The following is a 19,369-nucleotide window of genomic DNA, read 5'->3' as shown; positions in this document are numbered from 1 at the left end:
GAGTGCTGATTCCAGGCTGCGTGGCAGTTGTGTTTTCTTATTGTGGAGTAATAAGTTGGCATTCTGATTTCATAAATCAGTCTCAGGAGTTTTGATAATGTGCGCCTTTGGCTAGAGAAATGGATTCCCTATGTACGAGCTGACAATATACAGAAGGTGGAAGGCCAAATCGGGGTCATGCTACCACAGACAGCCTTGGGAGACCGCAGGGAAGCTGTCCCCCCAGCACCCGACAAGCCCCCCTAGGGTCCTCAGATGCTTTCCCTTTATCTATTCTGCAGTCTGAATCCATACAAGGGGCTCAGTAGCTATCTGTTGAACGATTAAACATTTTCCATTTCTGTAGCATTGTTTAGATTAAAAAACAAGTCCCAAGCATCGTATTTTTTGATTCTTAAAAATACTAAGGGTACATATGAAAGTTAATATGTTCATTTTATAGGTGAAAAGAACTGTGCCATAGTGTTTTGTTGACTTGTTTGAGGTAATGATGCTAGTAACAACCAAGCCGCAATACCCTCAAAAAAGTGACTGCAGATATTTTTAACCTGGATGTATCATTAATGCCTTATTACCAAAAATATGCCACTCAAAACACATAGATAAATAATAATACAATAACTAAAAGTTACGCAGCCCTTACGATGCGCAAGGTACTGTGCTAAGCAACTTACGTACATTAATGTGTTCAGTCCTATGAAGTCAGTACAAACTCCTATTCTTTCATTTTACAAGTGAGGAAAATAAACCTCAGAGAAATTATGTAGGTTGTTCAAGGTCACACGGTTAGGAAGTCGCAGAACTGGGAATTAAATCCGGACACTCAAAACCTATGGTCTTACCCTATGTTGTATAGTAAATATATGAAAATCCTTGCCTGGTTGGATACCATAAATCTTGGATTCTTCTTCCAGCTTGATTTGTCATGTGCAAGAGGCATCTTTTCCATTTGGTTTAGTAGCCATGTTTGAGATTTGGCTTCTGTGCTCATATCTCATCACGCTTGTACTTGGAAATCTGTCACTTCCTCCAGCCCCACCACATCTGCCAACTTATGCTTTCGTTTTTTTTAAAATAAATTTATTTATTTTATTTATCTTATTTTTGGCTGTGTTGGGTCTTTGTTGCTGCGTGCGGGCTTTCTCTAGTTGCAGTGAGCGGGGGCTGCTCTTCGTTGTGGAGCACGGGCTCTAGGCACGTGGGCTTCAGTAGCTGTGGCTCGCGGTCTATAGAGCGCAGACATAGTAGCTGTGGCGCACGGGCTTAGTTGCTCCGCGGCATGTGGGATCTTACCGGACCAGGGCTCGAACCCATGTCCCTTGCATTGGCAGGCGGATTCTTAACCACTGTGCCACCAGGGAAGTCCACTTAATGCTTTCTAAGATAAGGACAATCCCCAAAATTGACACCTAAACTCCCAGTTCAAGATAACCTAAACTCCCAATTCTAGATTTCCCCAGTCTGACTCAAACTGCTTCCAAATAGGCCCAGTTATGACAGACAAAATGAGATGAATTTTTATTCTATTGAAAGACAATTCCATTGGAATACAAGCACTAAATAACGTCCCACCCCCAACATTTCTCAGATTTCAGATCAACTTAATAGACAGCAACCTGTACTTCAACAGGTATCTCACCTAACAGAATCCTTTGTGATATTCTTGAGAGTATTCTCTCCCCAGGCCACCCACCACAAACATCCATGTTACTCTTTCATTCAGTAAATACTTATTGAACCACTAATAGGTGTAAGCCACAAGCCTAAGCTGATGCCTTTGAGAAACAAGGCAAAGGCATAGCCATTGTTGTCAATCCGCTTACTATTTATTAGAGTTAGAGGATGTACAAAAAGGAGTATTAGAAGAAAAGTATTATTAGTTGCAAAAGGTATGTATTTAAAAACTGTGGAGGTTTAGAGGAGGGATTGTTTCATTTATTTTAAGGAGTCAGGAGGCCTCATAAAGAAAATCACATTTAAGTTGGAGTTAAACAGGAGTGCCAAGGCAAGATGCTATTCCAGGTTGAGCAAACTGCAAGATCAAAGGACAGGGGCTGAGACAAAGCAGAACATTCATTTAGCTGGGCTGGAGCACTGGATGGATTGAAGGATATAGCAAGGAGGCATCTGGAAAGGTGGGTTGGGACCAGAGTATATTGCACCTTGAATGTACAGCCCTGCATTATACTCTGAAGTAACCATGGAAGGGAGTAGCGTTCTTTTTGCTACATAGCACAGTAGTTAATAGCAAGGGACACCGGAGTCAGATAAATTTCCAGCTTTACCACATAGTATTTCAGTGACTTTGAGAAAATCATTTAACCACTCTAAGTCTCAGCTTCCTCATCTGTGAAATGATAATGAATATAAGAACTACATATCAAGGGGTTGTGATGACAATTAAAGCAGTGATTACAAAAGGATACTGGACATTGAGGTTGGCGATAGTAGGTACTAGGGAACATTATTAGTGTTAAATGAGTAAAGAAATAGTGAAAGACTTTTAAATTTCTTATAACTCACTCTGCATGCCTTGGAATAATTTCTAACTCATCTGTGTCCCTTTGACTGTGACAAAGGAATTCTACATGTGTGCAGTTGAGCTTATATGGATACCTATGTCCCTTCAGCCCTTCTACCACTTCTGTGATTGCACTGGCCTTTCTGGCAGACACATCACACTGATAGTTTATATGAATCTTCTACGTAGATAAAACCTAAAGGACTTTTTCACAAATACTGTACCTGCCATGGAAGGCCTCCTGAATCCTGACCTCATGCAATTATTTTTTTTCCTAAATGTAGAAAACTTTACACCATCTCTGTTAATTTAATTTTATTAATTTCAATCAAACTTTTCCTTATAGAAATCTTTCTAAACATACTAATTTTATCTAGCATGTAACTATAAATCACCTGAAAATTTGATAAGCATTGAACTTATCGCTAAAAATATCTAACTGGGTTAGAACAAAACAGTTCTGACTTATATAGCTTTATGGGTCCCCTCTGGTTTATTAATCCATTAATCACTACTCTTAGGCTATGATCATTCAACCAGCTAGACTCTTCTTAATATTTGTACATTCTTTTTGCTCAAAAGGCTATCTTGACACTTTGGATCATATACTCTGCCCAACTAGGATGTAATTTATCTGCCCCATTATCTATAATAAAAAGGTAAAAACTAGATGTTGTTTCCAAGACTTGTACTTTGTTAACATGTGCTGGGTTTCTATGATCAGTGTTTTCTTAACTAAACACTCCCTAATATTTGTTTTATATCTGTGCTTTTCTCAAAGTTCCCAATGTACACACAGAAGAAGGTTTGCTCACCAGGAAAGATCTGGCCAAATGTCCTTATGGGAGCTTTTCCAGGGAAGTCAGTATAGATTCTTAAATTTACACATTGCTGTGTGGGTAGGCAGCATGGAGTCGGATCAGGAGATAGTGCAAGACTTTCAGGTACATCTATTTAATATATCATGACATATGTTTATTTACAAAACCCTTTATAAGGCAGCCTGAGTAGCTTAGGTATTACATGTTATACTATTTGTAAGGCATATTTTAAGGTATTTTGCAAAGAAGAGAACATATTCTGAAGTCTTTAACTTTTATGTGGAACTATCATGGATGCAAAGGAAGAACACGACAATTAATTCTGTTTCCTAAGGTCATTTCATTCAAAGACAACAGCTGGAAATTCTGCTATTTTGAATAGGTTTTAGCAATTAACAGTATAAAAAAATTAACAGAGAATGCAAAGAGTTTATTCTACCCAGCTATCAAAAGTAGTTGTTCTATCAAAAGGAGCTGAAAGAGACTTCTTTTGACCCTGACCACCAGTTCCATTTGTAGTTCATTGTCCCAAATCTCTTGTCCTAAAAAGCCTTCACAGAGCAGACACCTTCGTAGCTTGTTCTGTCACCTCTATTGCACTCTGTCCAATAAATTGTGTCGATATACTTCCTATTCTCAGGCTTTTCTTCTGACTCCACGGGATGCTGGCATCATTCCAAACCTGCTGGGTCCCAATCCTGGTTTTATAGAAATTTTTTTAAAAAATCAATGAGAGAAAAAAATGTTTCTGGATAGCTCAGCTGACATAGCCACAGGCAGGAGCTGGCTGGCGCTATTCGGTATTATCCACATGACCAGCTAGACAGAGACTTTGTTATTTCACAGTTCACCTTGCCATCCAAGTCACTCAATTGTTGCAATCAGTGCTAGTGCTTCGGGGTGAAAATAAATAAATAACAAATGTGGGCTAGCAGAGGTTCTGGCTGGCTCTGGGAATACACATAGAACAGCAGTACAGCCTGCTGGGGTCTAAATCAACTAATCAATTCTTGATTTATTTTTTCTTTTTCTTTTTTTTTTGTTTATACTTTGTCAGTTAATAGATTGTGACCCATGAAATTACTTCTTTGAAAAGGAGCTTGCTGTAGGTAATCCTCTTCTTTCTAAAAGAAAATCTACTGACTAGGGCATCATTGAGTGAGAGCCCCTAGCACGGGTTGCTGCAAGTCAAGAGGCAAAAAGGGTAGGGTTATCTAGTAAGCAACAAGAAGAGACTCCTTGCTTTGAAGTAGATGAACTCCTTAAAAGGTGTTAGAAGCTACCTTCCCATGCAATAGCCTAGGGATGATACAGTTCATCCGAAGAGCCTCATTCAGAATGGGAAAAATAAAAATACAAACCTATCCAACTTGGCATGAAAAACATAAATGGGTTTGAATAATTGAAAGCAAGAAGACGTTACCATACTGCAGCCAAAACTCGGAACAGCATGCTGGTTCCTGTTACATAGAAAAGCAATCTAGGGCATTAGCTCATGTGTCATTCTTTCTACCTTCCTTTAAGAAAACTCTAGCAAGAGGATTTGTGTTTTAAAGATCAATGCCAGATATGAGCACCATGAAGAGTGAGTAGGCATATTTCTAAAATGTTGAAGAGGCAGGTTTTTAGGAGAAAATACACCTATTCATAATTTGAAGTCCTGCCTTTCCTGTCTTGTGCCAAGTAAAAGGCTTTGTCATCCATTACAGAAGCACAGGATGTTTAAATGTTAAAGGAGTGAGAGGAAAAGGAGGTTGCTAGAGGCGATTCCACTTCTATTACCTGTTTTAAAAGTAAGAAGAGCATCATTTTAATAAACGAATGAAATACCTGTTTTCATCAGCAACGGTAGCATTTCATAGCTTTGCTTCACTATCCTAACCTCTCCCCAATTAGTTCTCATTCTCTACCATTGCATTGCAGCACAACTCAGATTTGTACAAAATATAACATACATTTCCCTCATGCATGATGTGCAAGTTACAGTCAGAACTTGACAGTAGTTCAAGTCATGCAACCAAGTAGGTTTCATTTATAAATAGAAATTCTTGTCAGCTTCACAAGGTAGGAAGAAAAAATATAAAAACAAGTGGTGAAGAAATAAAGAGAGCTGATGCGTTGTCACTAGGACACACTGTTTGGAGTAAAAGGTTAATTTCATCAGCAGAAAAATTACAATCAGAGCAGAAACAGCTGTAATCAAACAGAAGTGCATAGGGGGGACAACATATATTGGAAAGCAATGGGAAACTGGATGGAACTTGGAACAACTAGCACATAAAGACCTGTTATTGAATGAGACTAGACAAGAGAATGTATGACCAATAAATTCCAATTTGATTAAGAAGGTTATATGTATCTGGCGGAGGAGAAAGAAGACGGCTGTCTACTGATTGTGGGAGGAGAGCTTATTGATTGCCATAGCCTCTGAGCCTGTCAAATGCTCCAGGCTTAACAAAACACTCTGTCACACCTCCTTTTTCTCTCTTACATGTCAATATCCCACCCACTCCCACATTCTGTAGGCGCTTCCTCTACAAAGAGTGACTTGTCTCATTTCTGCAAGCTAAGCAGATGAAACCTGGGTGTAGAGAAGTCCACTGTGAGTGGTAAAGTAAACCAGATTTTCTCCTTTAATTAACCATTTGCTTCAATTATTTACTGAAATGGAACTGCCTCTCAACACTACCCCTAGAGCAGGAGGATGCACCTGGGCCTGGCACTACCTGGCAGTGCAACTCTGGTCACTCCCTACGGTGGGCAGGTGATGTGTCCCAGTGCCGAGGTGGGGCCATATCCAAATCACTGAAGATAGATTTCAAACCACACAGGCCTACCACACAATTGCACCCTAAGGATACGGTCGCTCCACAGGTTGATAAATCTCTCCGAGCATTTGTAATTAGCTTCAACACATCCAATGTTCACCCCCACTCCAAAATGAGAAGCCATTTGAGACTGAGGTTCAAAAAAGGAGAAAATTATAAGGAAATTCATATTCACTGTGGCTTATTTTTATACTTTCAAAGGTTGAATTTATAAAATAAAAGGATCCAAAGGAGTTATTTTGCTTATTTGTTTTACAGGGTTTCTAAAATATTATGTGTTTGTTTCCTTCTTATATAAATAATGCCAAGTGAAATAAATGTGAAAGAAAAGAATATTTAGTATGAATTCAGAGATTCTTTTTCCTATTTGACATATCAGAAAAGTCACAATCTATATAAAAGAAATCCTACCGTAGGTCTTAGTTGTGGTTAATCTCATTTAATTAAGAATTTATAAGAAGGTCTATGAAATGGGGTCATTATACTTCAGACTAGGTCAGATGGTTTCATAAGATGATATTTGGAAAAATACATTTTGATTAATTAATTAATTAATTTACTGGTCACTCCATGAAGCCTCAGGATTTCTGCCATGTACATAACTTCCTACGAATTCACCTTTCTTATTCTAAAGCTTAAGCCCTTTCAATGTCACCTTCAAGTAGCCTGAGAAATCTCTTATCATTGAACCACAGCAATAGTATTTGACTAGATGGGTGGATTGACATTTCCTGTTTTTGTACCAATTTTTCCATCAAAGATAGTATACTGGTGTCAGGGATGATTTAGACACAGATGTTATCTTTCTACACTGTTATGCCTCTATGATTACTTGGTATGAGCTGTAAACCAGATAACAGTGGATCTAAGTTAAATATCAGTTTGTGTATCAAATGTGCATTGTGTTGTATATTCGTGTGACCTATCTAGGAAGAGAAAAGAAACTGTTAGTGAGCATTCTGTATGAATTCAGATGTGCTGACAAGATGGGGTTATATGTGCAAAAGATTTACTGAGGGGGAGCAAGATGCAGGTCTGACACCTGTGAAAAGGAAGACAAGGGAAGATGATTGGGTAGAAGGAGTTTCCAACTGCAGCACAGTTTCAAAAGTTTCAGCAAGGTTGATGGGGACTCCTCAAGTCAATCCATAAAAGGAGTTCTATATCTCATAGGAAGGGGCTGCCTTAGTACCCCCACTATGTCAGTCATTGGCTGGGAGCAGCCCACCAGGAAGAATGGTCTCAAGGCAAACATGATGTGGGGGCCAGAGGGGCAGCTGCTAGTGCTGTCAGTCAATTATGCTCCACCAGCTGGAGATCTGATAGTAGTATTTTCATGGCCACCATCATTAGTGTAACTTTGCAACATTTCATTTTAGCTCAAATAAAGAGATTGGCTAAATCACTGACTTCAATCCATTTAAAACATGGGTAATATCAAGGACTTATAATGGAGATTAATTTCTTTCATAAACTTTTAATAAGCACATACTATAAACTGTTTCTAAGCCAGCTGCCATGGACAGAAAAGCTATTACAACACAATACCAGCCTCAAGGAACTTGCACGTACAGTTGTACACGACAGAAGGAAAAACAGGCAATAGATGTGCATTGCTTGCTAAACCCAAATAAGATATATTTTATCATAACATGGGAATCTTTTAACATGCTTATGATATGTTCACCCAATGAAACATTTAATTAAGCACTTGAGTACAAAAAAAAAAGAAAACTGTTATGGTCAGCCATTTTCCCAAAGCAGACAGTAAACCAAGTGGTACTGTAAGGAAAAATCAACATCTTCATTTTCAAACTTAGAGCATTTCTGTTAAAATAATTTAACATTTTGCAAATGATACAAAATTTTTATAATTAATGAGTTATTTTCTTTTAATTAGATATGCTTATAAAAATATATGACCTCACTTTTTTTTTCATTAATTTCAGCGACGTTTCTGAAAAGCTAGAATTTCCATGATTTCAACTGATAACACCTCACATGTGTAAGAATGAGGATTATGAAAGTTCATTCTTAAGGAAGAAAATCACCCCAAGAATTATTTATTGAATATCTATGCTTTGCCAGATACTTCTCTAGATGTTAGGGATATAGCAGTGAAGAAAACAGGTAAAATTCCTGTCTTCAGGAAGCTCACATTCCTGTCAGCAGTGAGGATGGAGAGACAAAATAAACAAGATAAGTAAGATACAACATGATATGGACATATATACACTACCAAACATAAAATAGATAGCTAGTGGGAAGCAGACGCATAGCACAGCAAGATCAGCTCGGTGCTTTGTGACCACCTAGAGGGGTGGGATAGGGAGGGTGAGAGGGAGGGAGATGCAAGAGGGAAGAGATATGGGGACATATGTATATGTATAACTGATTCATTTTGTTATAAAGCATAAACTGACACACCATTGTAAAGCAATTATACTCTAATAGAGATGTTAAAAAAATTTTTTTAATTAAAAATAAAATAAAATTAAAACTTAATCTCAAAAAAAAAAAAAAGATGACAATATTCTCTGACCTGAAAGGGCAATACTCACTTAGGAGTATGAAGGGGAGGGGTATTTATGCTATTTCTCCAGGAAGACAATGGAGGTAAACAGGAGATAAAGTAACAATTTAAAGCAGGAACATACAGAAAGAATGCGTTGCTTTCCAGACGATGCGAGCACCGTGACTGGATGGAGGGTCAGGGAAGGTGGGATGGGACAGAGGCAGGCGCAGGCACAGGCCAGGCCAGATCAGGGAGGACTGAGTTGCCATGCAAGGGGGATCTGACCTTATCCTATAAGCAGCAGGAAAACAATAAAAGATTTTAAGGATGCAAATGAAAAAAAAAAAAAAGATATAACATGATAGTAATACACCTGCTAAGGAGAAAAAAGAAAGCAGAAAAGGGGAGGGTAGAAATTTAGAGGTATGAAGAGGTAAGTACTAGAAGTTTACATAGGTGGACCAAGAATGAAAACTTTATTGAATTATAGTAATAATAATGAATTATAAAAATTTTATTCATTTTTTTCCAACAAGCATTTGTTTGTAGGTGCCAGGTGATGTGAACACAGAGATGAATAAGACAGTATCACCGCCCTCACATGGCCTTTTAAGTAGTGGGAGAAAGAAAATCAACAATCAATGCTACATTCCAAAAAAGCTAAGACATGAGCTAAAATTAAAATATCAAAACACCCTTATTTTCACATTTCTAAATAAGCTGGTGATGAAAATACTGATAGATTTCACTACATAAACAAAAGTTGAAGCCTCCTGATATCAAATAAACCAGCAACTGTGCAGTGTGATGATGCCAGCAGTATAGCTTTTTAAATATTGCCCAAAACCCTCCTAAATAATAAATCAGGAGTGTTAAAGAAGACAAAACAAACAAAACTACGGACAATATCCTCTACAAAACTAGGAACAAGGAATCCCCGTGAACTTAGGACAGGCATGAGTGTGGCCCAAACACCAAGAGCTGTGTGCCCTGAACAGCATAACAACTATGTGGTTGGAGCACTGAGGAGCGAAAGGGGGATACCCGCTTATACCACAAGCCATGGGAACCAAATCTTACTCCAAAATAATCACAACCAAAATGAGATAACCCTATGGAGGCAGGGACTAAAGGATCTGGGAACAGCCTAAATGTCCTCACAGGATACAAGTTTCACAGAGAGCAAACAGCTTCTGAATGTGAGAAGATCAAACACAGCTGTGTCGGTGTAGGTTCCGGAGACATTCAGAGCAAATACTCATTTTCAGAAGTGAAAAACTTTACTCTCAAGGAACACTAGTGGAAATACATGCTAAGGTGAGTGGGTCAGGAACACTGAGTGTAAAAAAGAGAGTGAAGCTTCAGAGAGAGCATAGAGGCGCCCAAAGAATGCTAGTCGTGAAAAGTAGTATAAAGGCAAAATTACAAGGCTGAATCTGACAGGCCTACGTGACTCAGGGTTGAAGAATGCAGTTGAAGACAGAAAATATTTCTGATCTACACATATCTATAAAAGACAGAAAAGCAACTACAGAAAGGCCTTTCCTTGAGTATTTCACATAAAAACAGAAAGGAAATTCTCAGTCCAAGGAGCTCTCCACAAGAACATCTTCCTAATAGCCTAAGAAAATACACGGCTTTGAAACGTGGGGTGCGGGAGCTTACAGGCTATAGTGTTTCAATCTGAAAAATAAATAGACATGGCAACAAACGTGCACACAAAAATGACCCTTCACGGCTGGAGGTTTTTAAAAGGCAAATTGTAAGAAACTTAAAATTGAATGACAGAGAAATATTACCTAATGTTAGGTAGTAATTTTAAATTAAATGTACAAAGAGTTTTAATGACTTGGGAAAATGCACCACAGCTTTAGGCTCTTCCAAATCATCGTGAGACAGTCCTAGAATTTTTATTCTGCTAACCAATTTAATGAATAGAATATTCCACAGCTATCTACTTCATAACCAAAATATCCACTGGGGTATCCTTGAAATGATTTCTCTGTGCCCTTAGAATACAAATTACCTCCACTCCTTCTTTTGCAAGAAGTTATATTTTTACTTAAATAAGTAATAAATTATATTTCTCTTTGTTAAAAAACACAACAAGGGCTTTCCTGGTGGTGAACTGGTTGAGAGTCCGCCTGCCGATGCAGGGGACACAGGTTCGTGCCCCGGTCCGGGAAGATCCCACATGCCGCGGAGCAGCTGGGCCCGTGAGCCATGGCCGCTGAGCCTGAGCGTCTGGAGCCTGAGCTCCGCAATGGGAGAGGCCACAGCAGTGAGAGGCCCGCGTACCGCAAAAAAAAAAAACACACAACAAAGCAAATGAGGCAAACATCTAGTACATGAAGCATAACGTGAAAGCCTCATTTACCACTACACCAGCCCCTGTTCCTTTTCTCAGAGGAAATCACAGGGTGAATCCTTCTATTCTACTCTCCACAAATTCATACAAATGCAAAATATATATACATAGGTATATGTTTTCATATGTTATATATGAAAATGTTATATATGAGACCTATGTATATAATTATATATACATATGTATATGTGTATACACACACACTCACATACACAGGCAAATACCAATCCAATGATGTCTTTACATAAAATTTCTGTCCATTATCAAAGACTTCAGCAATTTATTTCCCATCAACAGTGTTTGCTCACATTCTGGCCAAAAATAGTTCTTATCAATTACTTCAAATTTGTCAACCTTATGGAAGAGAAGTGTCTTTATTATTTTAATTTGCATTTAGAAGTGTAATAATTTTCATATGTTTATCAACCATTTGAGTATCTTCAACAATAAATTGGGACTTCCTTGGTGGTGCAGTGGTTAAGAATCCGCCTGCCAATGCAGGGCACACAGGTTCGAGCCCTACTTCAGGAAGATCCCACATGCCACGGGGCAACTCAGCCCGTGCACCACAACTACTGAGCCTGCACTCCAGAGCCCGTGAGCCACAACTACCGAGCCCACGTGCCACAACTACTGAAGTCCGCGTGCCTAGAGCCTGTGCTCTGCAACAAGAGAAGCCACCGCAAGGAGAGGCTTGCGCCCCGCAACAAAGAGTAGCCCCCGCTCACCACAACTAGAGAAAGCCTGCGAGCAGCAACAAAGACCCAACACAGCCAAAAATAAATAAATCAATTCATTAATAAAAATATAATGAATTGCCTGTTCATATCCATTATTCATTTTCCTATTTAACTGTTTATCTTTTTCCTTTAGATCCATACTTGCTCTTTATATTTATGCATATTTATCCATTATCTATTGATGTGTGGCCAACATTTTCTCCTGTTCTTTATTTTTGAGATATTTTAGTAGAAGTCTTAAATTTTTTATTAGATCAAATTTGCCAGTCAGTTTTTAAGGCTTTTGGGATTTGTGATTCTTTAATGAAGAAATTTTACCCCCTGTTATTTAAAAAAAATAATAATTGAATTATCTTCTCCTATTCTTTTTATTGTTCATGTACACATGATCTTTTCAACTTCCTGCATATAGTTTCTAGAAAAATATCCACTTTTCTGGATTTTTCCATTTGTTGCCACGCAATTTACCCATTATTTTTAATGTTTTAATCACTTCAATATTGATAACTAAAACAACTCTAATTTCTAATTTTAAATAGATTTATTCCATATTTCACTAAATCAGACTTGCCAAGGTTAACTCTATTTTACTGATTTTTTAAAAAGCATCAGCTTTTAGTTTTAGGCATAAAATAACTCTAAAAATAGTTCAGGGGGCGGGTCCTGCACCGTGGCAGGAAAGTGGCAGGAAAGCAGCCACCTCCGCGCATTTTCCTGGGAGCTGAGGGCGAGTCCCAGGCCTACCACTGGCGCCGCCAAGGACTTGGAATTTGTGGCTAAGAAGGAGCTGGTCCCCATTATCCCGAACTTCAGCCTGGACAAGATCTACCTCATTGGGGGCGACCTGGGCCCCTTCTGCCCTGTCTCCTCAGTGCAGGTGCCTGTGTGGCGGGCAATCAACCCAAACCCAAGAAGGGTCGGCTGCTTCTTCCCGAGTGGACGGACACAGAAAAGTTGGAGAAGATGAAGGATAATGAAGGAAAGGAAGAAACGTTCCCCCCAGACCTAGCCCTTACTCCAGGGGAACTTACCAAACTCCTACTAAATAAGGTTTCGGACAACATCCCGAAAGCAGATGAGATCTGGCCACTCGCTAGCCAAGCTCCAGGCGTCTGCCGACAGCTCAGTGAGACAACGGGTGACACGCGCCGAGCTGGATAACTTGACCTTGATGGAGGTCAACACCCCCGGGCTTTCCTCCCACCAGCTCCACTACAAACTCCGCACACACCTGCAACCTTCTGAAGGTGCCCAGTCTCAAGACTTCGAGGGAGAGACAGGTTCGTCCAGGCCCTTGTCTGAGGCAGGAGGCTCCCGGGTGGTGTGTGAGCGCTCAGGACTGGATAGAGAGACTCACATTTCTGGAGTTCTAGAACCACTTTTGAATGTCTGAAAAAAAAGTGCAGTGAAGCAAGGAACGGCTCTGTAACATTGTTAGAAAGGCTTGTGCTTAGTCCTCGACACGTGCTGTAATTCCACATCTGTACCTAGGAGCCAGCTGGCCTTTCATGCGGGAAAGGAAAAAAGCTTTGGCAGAACAAGCGGTTTCCCCCAGCAGGGCCTCAGGCTCTTGCTCGCAACTGTCATGCGCAGGTGAGTGGCCCTGGCTGGAAACTGTCATGCGTAGGTGAGTGCTGGGTGACGTCACTTGTTGCTTTCAAAGGATAGGGAGATAGCGGGAGTGCCGACGAGGCCGTGGCATTTTTCTTTTCCCTTTTTGATCCTGATCTCTTGAGCTAAATTTAGGATCTCCTACAGAGGTGGTTCACACAGAGGAGGAGAGCACATGAGTGGCTAGCGACGGTTGACCCATGTTTGTCCTCTAAGCTCTGATACACGATGAAGACGGAATAAAAAAAAAATTCAGCAATGCTTCGTTAATTCCTGTCTTTAATTTTATTAATTCTTTCATTCTATTTTCTTTAGTTTTATTTTATTATTTTCCTAGCATCTGAATTCATATGTTAATTCTTTTTCTTTTCCAGTTTTTCTTATTTTTAAATATACATATGTATTTGATTTATATGGTGTGTTTAAAATTTTATCTCTCTTCTGAATAGATTTTGAGCTTTTTAATAGCAAAATTACGCTGCCAATGACATCTGTGTTTTGATATTTACACACAGTCTGAGATTTGCCTATTAATAGAAAATTTCAAAGTGTTTAAATGTATTTTCATGATTAATATGTCGGGTCTTCTTTAATCTAGTTTCATGCTTTTGAGTTATTGTGCTTCCTTTACATTATACTTTATTTAATTTTTTCCTTTTCATTTTAAAGGTAAACATCCTGTTTTTGTTTTATAACTGTTAGGCTTGCATTTTTAAAATATTAAATTTCAAATATCTTTATTTATGAATATTAGTATTTTAAGGGCCTATCCTGACCTCTTCCATGTAGAATGAGAAAATTACCAAACTCTTTTATTCCACTTCTACCCTTCCGTGCTTTCATTTTTTTTAAGAATCAGTACTTAAACCTTGATTATCTTTTTTTTTTTTTTTTTTTTTTTTTTTTGCGGTACTTGGGCCTCTCACTGTTGTGGCCTCTCCCGTTGCGGAGCACAGGCTCGGGACACGCAGGCTCAGCAGCCATGGCTCACGGGCCCAGCCACTCCGCGGCATGTGGGATCTTCCCGGACCGGGGCACGAACCAGCGTCGCCTGCATCGGCAGGTGGACTCTCAACCACTGCGCCACCAGGGAAGCCCCTTGATTATCATTTTTAAACTATTTTATCATTACAAGTTTGTTATAGTAATTTTGCAATTTTCCATCTTTTTTTCTGAACACAGTTTACAAATTCTTTGTTAAAATGTTTATTTAATTGTGCCTCACTGAACTTGAATATGACTTTAAATTGCTTGATAGTTGCTTGTTTTCAGAACAATATAAATGCTAGCTTTTTAGTCTTTCCCTTTACTTTTCCCAGTGAATATGGAAACTTGACTGGGTCCAGATCTCTTACATCACAACCTTTTCCCTTAAAATCCCTTATGTCAAGAATGGGTTTAGGAATGGTAACAGGATGGGAACTCCCTCAGCCTGAGCGTGGCTGAGCAAACGCCTTGGCAGTAGGTTTACCACACTAGTCACCTGACTGCAAACAGCCCCAAGCACTAAACATGCCACATTTCACTCCTCTGGGGCCATGTTGCAAAAGTGTTGGAAACTTCTGTGATAGATCTTGCTCTGTTGTTTTCTCTTCTTTATAAGTTTTGGAAAAGTTTGAAATCCAGGTGTTTTTTCTTTCATTGTATTTAATTTTTTTTCCTTCATCCTAGATGCTTGTAGTTTCTTTTTTATTTTTAAATGTACAGACTTTTATCAGAATGTGTTTACATTCAGTTCCTTTTCATTTAAACTTGACAACTCATGGGCCATATGAGTTTACAGAGTGAGTTTATCCTGGGTGTTTTCTCTCATAATATTTTTACATTTTCTTTTAGGTCATTTGTTATGATTCTTCTTTAGGAAAACAACAAGTTTCCATATTTCGTTGTTTATCTTTTGTGTTTATCATCTTTCCATTAATTGTTTGCACCTCTTTTTGCTGTCCTATGCATTTTAGGCAACATCTTAAGTTAATCTTTTATGTAATTTTTGATCTTCTGCCATGTCAGTCCTATTCTTTACTTTGTCTACAACAGGTAAAAATTTTATTTCCACTTTTTAATAAATTTTATAACATTTTTATTTATTGTACTTAACCTTTATATTACTTTACATCTCTTGGCCCACACATATTTTTCATCTCTATCACCTTATGTCATCTCTTTTCTGTATTGTCATATGTATAATGTTTTATAAAACTTGATTGGTTTCAAAATTTTATACTGATTAAACTACAATGAAATATGTATCTACTTATTATGTATGTATTATTTATCCTTTCTTTTTGTTATGAAATCTCTTCATAGGCTTTACTTTGTTTTCTTTTTTCTTCACATATGCCAGAGTGGTGATGATTCTATACAGGCATCTATTTTTCTGCAAAAACAGAGAACTATATGATTTAGGGACCTCTCATTCTCCAATTGAACACCACTGATTTCCTTGCATTTGATCTAAAGTTGGAAAGTTAGTTGACTGTCTGTTTTTTCAATTATCGAAAAGCCTGAGGAATACAGACAAAGAATTTTGTCCAGTGGGAAAGCTATCTTTCAGTGTTTCTGTCAATAGAAAAGTTAAAAATATCTTATGCTACACATCAGATCCAGCATCTGAGTGTTATTACCAACTGCCTCAAGAAAGAATTTCTGTGTTTTTAAAAAGAAAAAAAAAAACCTGTCAAAATCTGTTGTCACTCACACTCTACCTCTACCCTCCACCTAAGCTCAAGCCTTCTGGCATATCTACACTCAATTCTACCTGGTTGCCATCAACCTCACCAAAGAAGAGCCCTGAAGCTTTGGGCAGGTGCCTTTTCCTATCTAAAGTAAAAACTCTAGAGCACCCATTTAAGTTTGTATGTAACTTAATTCCACGTTTTTTTTCTACTCAGGTAACTGTTGCTCAGACTCATATGAATACCTTGAATAAACACCAAATCTTGTCTTCTCTCTCCATTGTGCCCCAACATTGCTAGACAAATAATTGTTTGTTCAGTGTCTGCTTGCTTACTTGCCTGCACGGCTGATAGGTGGATTAGAGAAGTTCCTATTACCACGAGCAGTCTGGTGTTTGGGACCCCCATTTCAAATGTAGATTCATACTGCTGGTTTGGGGGATTCCTAAAGTTTGGAACCTGTGTGATTATATTTCAATACACCAGTAAAAGAAAAAACATGGCAATCATATCTCAGTACAAATCCCAATCCTTTATTCTATCTGATCAGGAATATCTGCTGTATTTCACTTTATCTCCTTTAAGGTGATAAAAAGATAAGTGACCAGTAAGGACTCTGTAGATACAGTAGTAACGTGACTTTAAAAAGAGAAGTAAGGGCTTCCCTGGTGGCGCAGTGGTTGAGAGTCCGCCTGCTGATGCAGAGGACACGGGTTCGTGCCCCGGTCCGGGAAGATCCCACATGCCGCGGAGCGGCTGGGCCCGTGAGCCATGGCCGCTGGGCCTGCACGTCCGGAGCCTGTGCTCTGCAACGGGAGAGGCCACAACAGTGAGAGAGGCCCGTGTATCGCAAAAAAAAAAAAAAAAGAGAGAAGTAAGTATGGGCACCAGGTCAGAGGTGAGGTCTGTTCAGGGCAGAAAGACCTTTCCTGGTGGGCGATTTGGTCTGTGAATATCTAGTCTAGTGCTGGCCAATAGAACTTTTGGCAATGATGGACATGTTTTATATCTGTACATTTGATACAGTAGCCACATGTGGCTATTGAACCCTTGGAATATGCCAGAATGACTGAGAAAGTGTACTTTTAATTTTATTCAACTGTGATCAATTTTAGTTTAAATAGCCACATGCACTGAAGACCAAACAAAACTCCTGGTCAGATCCTTGACTTGTCTTTAATCAACTTCCCTCCCGTACAATCCAATCCTCCAGTTATCCCCAGCTTACTTCAAGGAGATTTTGAAGCAAATTATTAACTTCCTTAGCTTTTTGTTTGTTTGTTTTTAGATGGATCACTCTAGATTTTAAAGGACCATGTGTGTTATATCTGGAAGGTTGAAGGAAGGAAGTATCAACCTCTTTCCTCCAGGAATTCTGAGTCTTGTCTCACAGCTACGACACAACTTATGGTCAAATATGAGTTCGCTGGAAGACTCGGGGGCCCTATAAGTTTGACAAGGATTTTAGGAAGGAACTGGACTCTTTTATCTTCACATTGTCTTTTCTTCCCCCCGCTAAGTCTCTTCCATTCATGGAAGAGTCAGCCATCAGTGAACTCAGTAGTCCTCATCCACCCTTCCCTAAAACTAGCAAAATCTGTTCTTGTAAAAACAAACACCTAAACCTCATGCTGTTTGTTAAGTGTGTGAGGAGATTTACTATAGCAGATATTCAACTTCTAATATCACTGTTTCCGTAAAATTCTGCATTTCCACTGCTACTTATCATATTCTACTTTTAAGGAAAAAACTTTTTGCCTAATGACCTATTTTATGCAGAGCATGTGGTTGAAATTAAAGTACTACTGTTCATTCTACATACAAAATATTTTTCATCTTGGGAAAAACATTGATTACTCCCCGAGAACACTGCTGCACAGTAGTTATTACTTTACCATTTTGCAGATGAAGAGGGAGAAGAGGAAATGAATAAAGACTAAAAGGAGAACATCTGTGTGTGGAGCCCTAGCTGGAATCAAAGTTAGACTTTTAAGGTCTGTGATTTTTCATCTCAACCTCAGACCTGTCCTCGCTCTATATAAAGTTATAACTATAATTCACTCTCAATTAACTGAGTATATTTTACATAGTTAACCTAAACTCTTTCCAACAAACAGCCTTCCGAATGAAAAAAGAAAGAAAGAAGCTAATAAGACTAGCCACATTGTGCTGTTAATTGCCGTCAAATGTTGTGTTGACTTGTTCCATGGGAAGGACTCGGAAGTAAATATGTGTGGAACAGGGATATTGCTACTTCCTTCCTCCACCCTGGTTTAGTCACCTGGAAAATATCACGAAACCACTCAGTCCTTATGTACCATCACAGGATTTATAAATCATCCACAAAAATGGCTGCTTCTGCCCCCAAATCTCTGTGTAACTATACATAATGGTATGTGGATGGGTGGGCATAGGGGGCTTGTAACTATTTAGGGAATCTTTAGGTTCATAAGAAAGAGAAGAAGTTGTTTCTCTTTTGAGAAACATCTTTGAAGGTTTTATTCCAGAGGAACATCTCCGTTATAAATATCCTGTCCACTTGATTTCACCTATCCTGATGCCTAAAATTTTGCCAAATAGAATTGCATTTTAGTTAACAATAATTCTGTTTTAAAATCCAAATATCTTTCAGAATATTGTAGGTCTGTCCATTCACCAACACCTCAGCAAGCTTTGTTAGAGAAATTTGATTTTTAATTTATGAGAGCTGCAGAATAACTGCAGAGTATGCAGTAGAACAGGCCTGGATAACCATGCAAAATGTAGACTAGTGGTCCTCATACTTTCGAACATGTAACATCAAATTCTAGAATTTGGAGAAATGGGAAGTTCTTAGTCCCACTCCAGAGATTCTAAATCAGTAGGTTTGATGTAGGTACAGGAATTTGCATTCAAACAAGTATCTCTAGGTGATTCTGATGCATGTTGCTCAGTTGCAGGAAATGTTATGCCCTGGAGGTGTGCACAGCACATTCTGTGCACCCTACTTGGGGCCCTGTGCATCTCCCATTTTGATAAGGGTTTAGGTAATTTGAGTGCATGAAGCATAGGGGATCATGAGGAAAGGGCTAAAATGGAAAGATAGATAAATATTTGAAAATGACTCAGTGCCATTTCAAAATTTCATTAAAGTTTGGCTTTGCACCTTGGAGAGCAGCAATGTCCCATTTTCTTCCTCCTCTTCCTTCTTCTGCTCCAGTTCTACAAAACTCCCTACTCACACAGCCTATAATCTATTTTACATAGTCTTATATCATATAGACAAAATATTTTTTTCTGTATTGCCTTGG

At 38.8% G+C, this 19,369-nt stretch overlaps 1 pseudogene across 1 annotated transcript; it reads left to right on the top strand.

The window, feature by feature from the left end:
* Positions 1 to 9,110: 9,110 nt before the first annotated feature.
* On the top strand, positions 9,111 to 13,186 carry LOC309830520 (DNA replication complex GINS protein PSF2-like; annotated as a pseudogene). The gene is made up of 2 exons: positions 9,111 to 9,118; positions 12,442 to 13,186. The product of its transcript is annotated as a DNA replication complex GINS protein PSF2-like (transcript).
* Positions 13,187 to 19,369: the final 6,183 nt, after the last annotated feature.

Source organism: Grampus griseus (assembly GCF_964374135.1).
Source record: "Grampus griseus genome assembly, chromosome: 12".
Lineage (NCBI taxonomy): Eukaryota > Metazoa > Chordata > Mammalia > Artiodactyla > Delphinidae > Grampus > Grampus griseus.
Note: the sequence above shows the minus strand (reverse complement) of the source record. Positions and strands in the feature narration are given on the sequence as shown.